The sequence below is a fragment of the Benincasa hispida genome, chromosome 5, assembly GCF_009727055.1.
Source record: "Benincasa hispida cultivar B227 chromosome 5, ASM972705v1, whole genome shotgun sequence".
Lineage (NCBI taxonomy): Eukaryota > Viridiplantae > Streptophyta > Magnoliopsida > Cucurbitales > Cucurbitaceae > Benincasa > Benincasa hispida.
Window position 1 is genome coordinate 53,993,074 of NC_052353.1, and position 6,972 is coordinate 54,000,045.

Below are 6,972 nucleotides of genomic sequence, written 5' to 3' on the forward strand. Positions count from 1 at the left end.
TGCGGAATGCTAAACAATAGGCGATGAAGTTAAGCAATAGGCAAATGCGTTAGACGATAAGGTGTCAGTGCTAAATGATGGAGATAAACGAAGGGCACGGTAGCTAAACGATAGCCTATGCGCGAGATCGTTTACTAAATGATTGAGCTACACGATGGGCCGCTGAAGCTAAGCGAACGATGCAGGAACTAAACGTTTAATTGGCTTGAGGACATGTGCATTATTCTAATTAAATACACTAAAAGAATGTTTGACTAACAGTTTTAAAAAGAAGATTCTCTTATTTATTCAACTATTGAGTTTTCTTGTTTTGCAGGTGCAACAAAGGAGTAAAAATTTGGTTTCACAACCTCTTTATGGTTTTTTTTGGGGAACTCTAGTAAAGAATTTTCCTTGAATGTACAATTTATACACATTCCCAATAAACACGGTTAGTTGAGTATGAATTCTGGTCACATTTTCACTTTCAATCCTTTATCTTAAACCTTTTTTGTTTGTGATCCTTTGAACAACAATGGTCAGACAAAGATGCCTATAACCAGAATCTGCTGAAGCTGGGCGGGTCTGTTCAAGAAGAATTATGAAGGGATCCATAATTACCAAGTGGAGAGGAACAGTAAACTCATAATGTTTGTAAAATCATAATGTTTGTATTACTTGTAATTTGTATTTTCAAGGATTGAATTATTGTACGGCCTTTTAAATTATAATTTTATAGCAAAATTTATGGATTAAATGTAATAGATTTGCAATCCATACATAAATAATATGTCATAGCCACAGAGTTCGATGATGATGTGTCATGTTATACTTTTTGACCAAAAAAAAGGGATTCGGCAACGGAATTTAGAAAAAAACGGACAGATTCGGACTTCAATGTTAGTTCAGAATTAAAAAAAACGCAGGCTTTAATGTCGGTTGCAACCGACATTAAAGACCTTTAATGTCGGTTGGAAATTTCACTGAAGACCTTTAATGTCGGTTGCAACCGACATTGAAGGCTGTGTTATTGAAGCCCTTTAATGTCTGTTTAAAACCAACATTAAAGGGAACCGACATTAAAGGGCTTTAATAACACTATCTTTAATGTCGGTTTAAAACCAACATTAAAGCCCGAATTTCTTCTAGTGAGTACTCATCCACACTGATGAATAAAATATTTGATGACAAAGAAAGATGCGAAGCCGAGATTGATAAGATGGATTCTCCTCCTCCAGGAATCGATATGGAAATAATTGATCGCAAAGGGACAGAAAACCAAGTTGTGGACCACTTATTCAGATTAGAAAATCCAAAAGTTGACCGCAATCATCAGAGGTGAGCGCAACGTTCCTAGACGAGCAACTATTTCAGATTGAAGAATTACCATGGTATGCAGACGTGGTAAATTATCTGGTTTGCGAGCAATTTCCCAAAGATTAACCGACCACCAAAAGAGGCGGATCAGACATGAATGCAGATCATATTATTGGGATGAGCCAAATCTTTATAAGAGGGGGTCAGACCAGATTCTGTGCTTGTGTGTTCTAGATGCTGCTCACCAACGCATTTTATCACAGTGTCATGGCTCGTCTTATGGAGGGCACTTTAGAGGCCAGCGCACAATAGCAAAAGTATTACAAAGTGGGTATTATTGGCCAATACTATTCTAGGACGCAGGAGACTACGCGATGAAGTGTGACCGGTGCCAACGCATGGGTAATATTTCATGGAAACATGCGATGCCCATGAACATCATTTTAGAACTGGAATTCTTCGACGTTTGAGGCATTGATTTCATGGGACCATTCCCACCATTGAATGGTCACAAATATATTCTGTTAGTCGTTGACTACGTCTCCAAATGGGTAGAAGCGGTAGCATGCGCCGCAAGTGATACGGCGGTAGTCTCCAAATTCCTGAAGAAAAATATTTTCACTCGTTTTGGCACTCTACGTGCCATAATAAGTGATGGAGGCTCCCACTTTGTCAATCACACTGTCAAAGATTTGCTGTGCAAATATATTATCCTCCATAAAGTGGCCACCGCATACCATCCATAGAAAAATGGTCAAGCTGAAGTGTCCAACCGGGAGATCAAGTTGATACTAGAGAAGGTGGTGAAGCCTTCACGGAAAGATTAGGCAACAAAGCTGGACGATGCGCTATGGGCATACAAGAACACCTATAAGATACCCATAGGCATGTCCCCGTACATTGGTATTTGGAAAGGCATGTTATTTACCACTCGAGCTAGAGCATAAAGCACTGTGGGTGGTGAAAAAGGTAAACTTTGACTTAAAGACCGCATGAGAAGTAAGGAAACTTCAATTGGTCGAGCTAGAGGAATGGAGAACTCACGAATACGAGAATGCAAAGATCTACAAAGGGCACGCAAAGCGCTGGCACGACAAATAATTATGCGAAAAGAATCTCCAAGTTAGATAAAAGGTCTTACTATTTAATTCATGACTACGACTCTTCCCTGGGAAATTAAAGTCACATTGGTCTGGACCCTTCATAGTGTGAGAGGTATTCCCGCATGGCATGATTGAGTTATCCAATGACGACGGGACCAACATATTAAAAGTTAATGGGCAACGAATGAAAATATATCGCAGAGAAGACTGGCATCGCAAGGTCGCCTCCGTACACCTGAGAAACTCTAACTGAAAAAGAAGTGGGCGGTCCCTGCGCAATCATCCGATTCAAATTCATCAGGGACACAAGTTTTGTGAAGTATCCATTGAACTCCCGAATTCATGAACTTATGTCTATTCCCCTTTAGTATTTTCATTTCGCTATTTACTTGCTTAAAAAAAAGGATTTTGCTAACTTTATTTTATTATTATTTGACCCTCTCATTGTTTTTTTGCAATGATCGAGGTGAACGATTGCGGAGGCGCTACATGAAGATGCAACTACTTTATTTTATCACCGCAATAAAAGAAAGCAGTTCACCGCAAAGCAGGATGCGTCCACAAATAATGCGGGCAACAACACAAATTTGGGGGTTGTATCTCTCCTTGACTTTATTTATTCCAAATTTTGCACTATCGCATCGCATTTTAACTTTGATGATTTTAGTATCGCATCCTCTTTAGTCGGCACAATCATGTAACATTGATTAATTTAGTAAGGCACCGCAATATTTCTCTTTGCCAATTATGATTTTAGTGATGAAATGCATGCCTTTATTTTTTCGTATATACTAGAGTGGACTTAATTTTAGGACAATCAACTCATAAAACATTTCTAGAAGTTAGTGGTCTGCTAGCTTTCTTTCAAACTGACCCTTTACGAAACTTCTTAAGAATATCGCATGACTTCTTTCAATCCTTTAGCAATGAGGACATTGACACATTTTAAATTTGGGGGTGCAGTATTCAATTTTGACCTTGCTATTTGTAGCTTTTTTTTTAAAAAAAAATCATCATAGCGTTGCGTTCGGATCCTACTCGTAGTTGGATGTCCGCATGACACCCGTGGGGGCAAGCCAAAACGAAGGTAGGAATCATGATCAACGCATAAATAAATGATCGCAACTCCGCTACCAAGCATGAGTTTAGACTGAGAAAGAGCGCCTTGCTCATAGTTGGATGTCCGCATGACACACGTGGGGGCAAGCCAAAACAAAGGCTAGACACTTGGATCAATGTAAGCTCATAAAAAAACTTTTTTTTAAAAAAATTCATTTGAGAAAACCCAGTGAAAAAGTTTTTTATGAAATAAATCATGCGATGCCCTGGAATCTAGTAAAGTCTTTTTGAAGGTTAAACTTGCAGTCCCTAAATTTTAGAAATATTTTAAGAAAAGACCTGGATAAGAATTAAGGAGATTTTGTGTATAAGATTTGAATAAGGCATCCTTGAGAAATCTAGGAAAGAGAAGGCGATAGACTTTTTAAAGGAAATCTTTAGCTTATGCTTGAGGACAAGCATTGTTTAAATTGGGAGTGTGATAATGGGTAGAAATGCACGTTATTATTTAGTGCAAAGTCATAAAAACAATGCAGGATTTAATGATAAAAATACACAATATTATGTCCAAAAGCATTAAGTTCACAACATTGCGATAGCATGCGTCCATCGCATTAAAACAGTTAACTTATATATTTTTGTGCAGGAAAATGCGTTGACGCAAGGCGAAATGCGATCCGAAGAAATTAACGTCCGAACGCATAAGAGATTGCGACCGCAAGGCTATGCGATCGTTTGCGCTCGAGAAATCAAAATTGCGACCGCAAGGCTCTACGATCGTTTGCGCTCGCGAAATCAAGATTGCGACTGCAAGGCTCTGCGATCGTTTGCATTCAAAAATCTACTCGAAAAGGTGGCTACATAGAGCCGGCGCATCAAGGTGGGCGTATCTGGGTGAAAGCTTAATAAACCACAATGGGATGAAAGCTGATGACGGTTGATTACGAATTAAGTTGACAAGCCGTTAACGACCACTGTAGCAAGTACACTCAACTTTTCGGTTACACTTATTCGGTGCATGAGACGGATAATTAATGCCATCCCATCAGTTGTATCATAAGAGAGAATAAGTATCTCACCCTGAAGTCTATAAATACCAAAGGCCACCTTCAGTGAAGGAGTTCGCCCAGTTTTAGAGTTCACTATTTAGATGTTCTTAGTTTCATATACTTAGAAGGCAGGGCAAGAGAAGGGAAGAGACACCGGAAGATCACCCTGGTAAGCTCAAGAGAGTCCAGGCAGTGTGGAAAAACTAGAGAGAGGGCCATATATCTATAGAATGGAACTTGCTTATCTACATTTGTTCACTCTCTGTAAAATACGCGTGAGTAGCTAAATTTTTCGAATGGGTTAGAAGCACTTAGTTAATATGACCTAGAATCTTCATTGCATGTGATCATCTTGTCTTATGTTGCGCCCATCACCCTTTAGAGCTACTCGAGAGAGAGTCTAAAGAAAGAACCTAATACTTGAGAGAGCTAGGTTAGAATCTAGACTCGAAAGAGCAAGATAGATCTGCATAAGCAAGAGATAGAGACATAGAGATAAGCTCTGTTTGTCAACATGCATCACTTGCACCCTAGAGATAGGTTATGGTATTATGCGGTCGCCTTGTATGTGTGTGTGTCAATCGTCATCGCATAGACAAGAATAGAGGCTTATGTATAAGTCCTATAGACATCATCGCATATATTGCATGCATTCTAAAACTTGAAGCCGTAGCATTTGCATTGAGAGATGATTTGCTGTTGTTTGTTGTAGCATGAATCACATAACATGAACGCAATCCTAGGAAGTGTTAGCTAAACCCCTTCTCAACCCGTTCCCCCGCATATTCATCACATCTTTCATAATATTAACTCTTTTCTTAACTCTGCCGTATACATTTTATACGTAAACAACAAACCAACAACTATTTGATTTATTATTCTCGCAAAGTGATCTATAAATTACCACCGCATATTTTTTTCCTTAGTCCCTGAGTTCGACCCTAGCCTTACCAGGCAACTCAGTAGGATTTATACATAGATCTTACTGAAAAAACTTGCATGCTCAACGCATTTTCCATCAACGCAATCTTTACCATTATTTCATCGCATAAAATAATGCATGAAAGACCAATAGTTGAACTTTTCTTACCACAGATATATTTCTATGTCCATCAGATATAACCAATCATGAGTACGAGGACCCTTCACAGATGCTCGTAAGTACAGCTAAGCCAATTTACCATTTTGCCCTTGTAGTTACTCTCACTCCTTAAGTACCACCGATTCCTCTAATAAACAATACAACATAGTCCAACTATGTGTGAACACCTCTTGGGCCAAAAGAAGGTGTGTGGCGCCACATTGTTCAAGCCCTGGAATAAGCCCTTAAGGGAGCTATCTATCTACTTGTCTCTGCCTCGAGGAAGGAGTGAATTCCATCTTGTGTAGCTGAGTTCCCAGCTCCCAAATCAGAAAAATCCCCAAAATGATAGGTTTGAATCGGCGACCTGGCCATTTGACCCATACAAATCAAAGGACTGCCCTCAATGGCAGGAGTTCCCAACTCACTCAGGATTGAGGTCATGTTACCTATGGTCATCCTAGTGAAGTGAATTCTCTGTCATGAACGGTGTTATATAACGAGACGTTAACACTTCGTGGTCAAGTATTATACAAACTCTTTGTATAGGACGCCCCTGCTCACATGTCCCTTACACGAATGATCAGGATCAGACCATCTGTGACAAGTCACAACACTTGTGACCATTCCATAAAGCGGGTTGCATCCATAGCGTTACCAGAATAAGGTTTCCCTCCTATATCTATATACTACAGATCATTTTGGTTATCACTCAAAACATGATCCACTTGTATGTCACCACATACATGCTTAAGTTACATACAGATAACCAGAGATTTTATGTTTATTGGTTTGTGGTAAAGCAAATAAAACAAACAACTGAGCAAAAACAAGATGTGAAGTAAATATCATATATTATATAACACAAGCGTTCGTACAAACTGTTTACAAACTACAGGATACGAGACTTTAGGTCATCAACCCTAACACACAATACATTAAAGTAAATCATCTCGATCTTTCATTACCAAGCACAGGTGCTTTACATTGAGTTTCTCTTTCCAAGTCCCATGCATGAATGTTGTCATTGTCTATTGATAATGTTGATGGTTGAGTGTTCATAGACAATGGAATATCACCCTCTTCTCGATTAAGCTCATATGATACCTCTATTGGTCTGTCTATCCCTATACCATCATAACTCATATTCTCGTTTCTATCATGGTTTGATTTCAGTGTTACATACAGCTAAACTCTACAAAGATCTTCCCGGAAAAGAAGGAAGCAGACATCATCATCATCCTGTATGTACTGTGGAGGGGCTCCACAGTCAAGATTATATTTAACTCTCATAATAACATCAAACTCTGGGCAACTTACATTTGCAACCCTATAAATGTGAGCTTTAAGTTCTTCATACTTCAATGTAATAGGCACAATAATT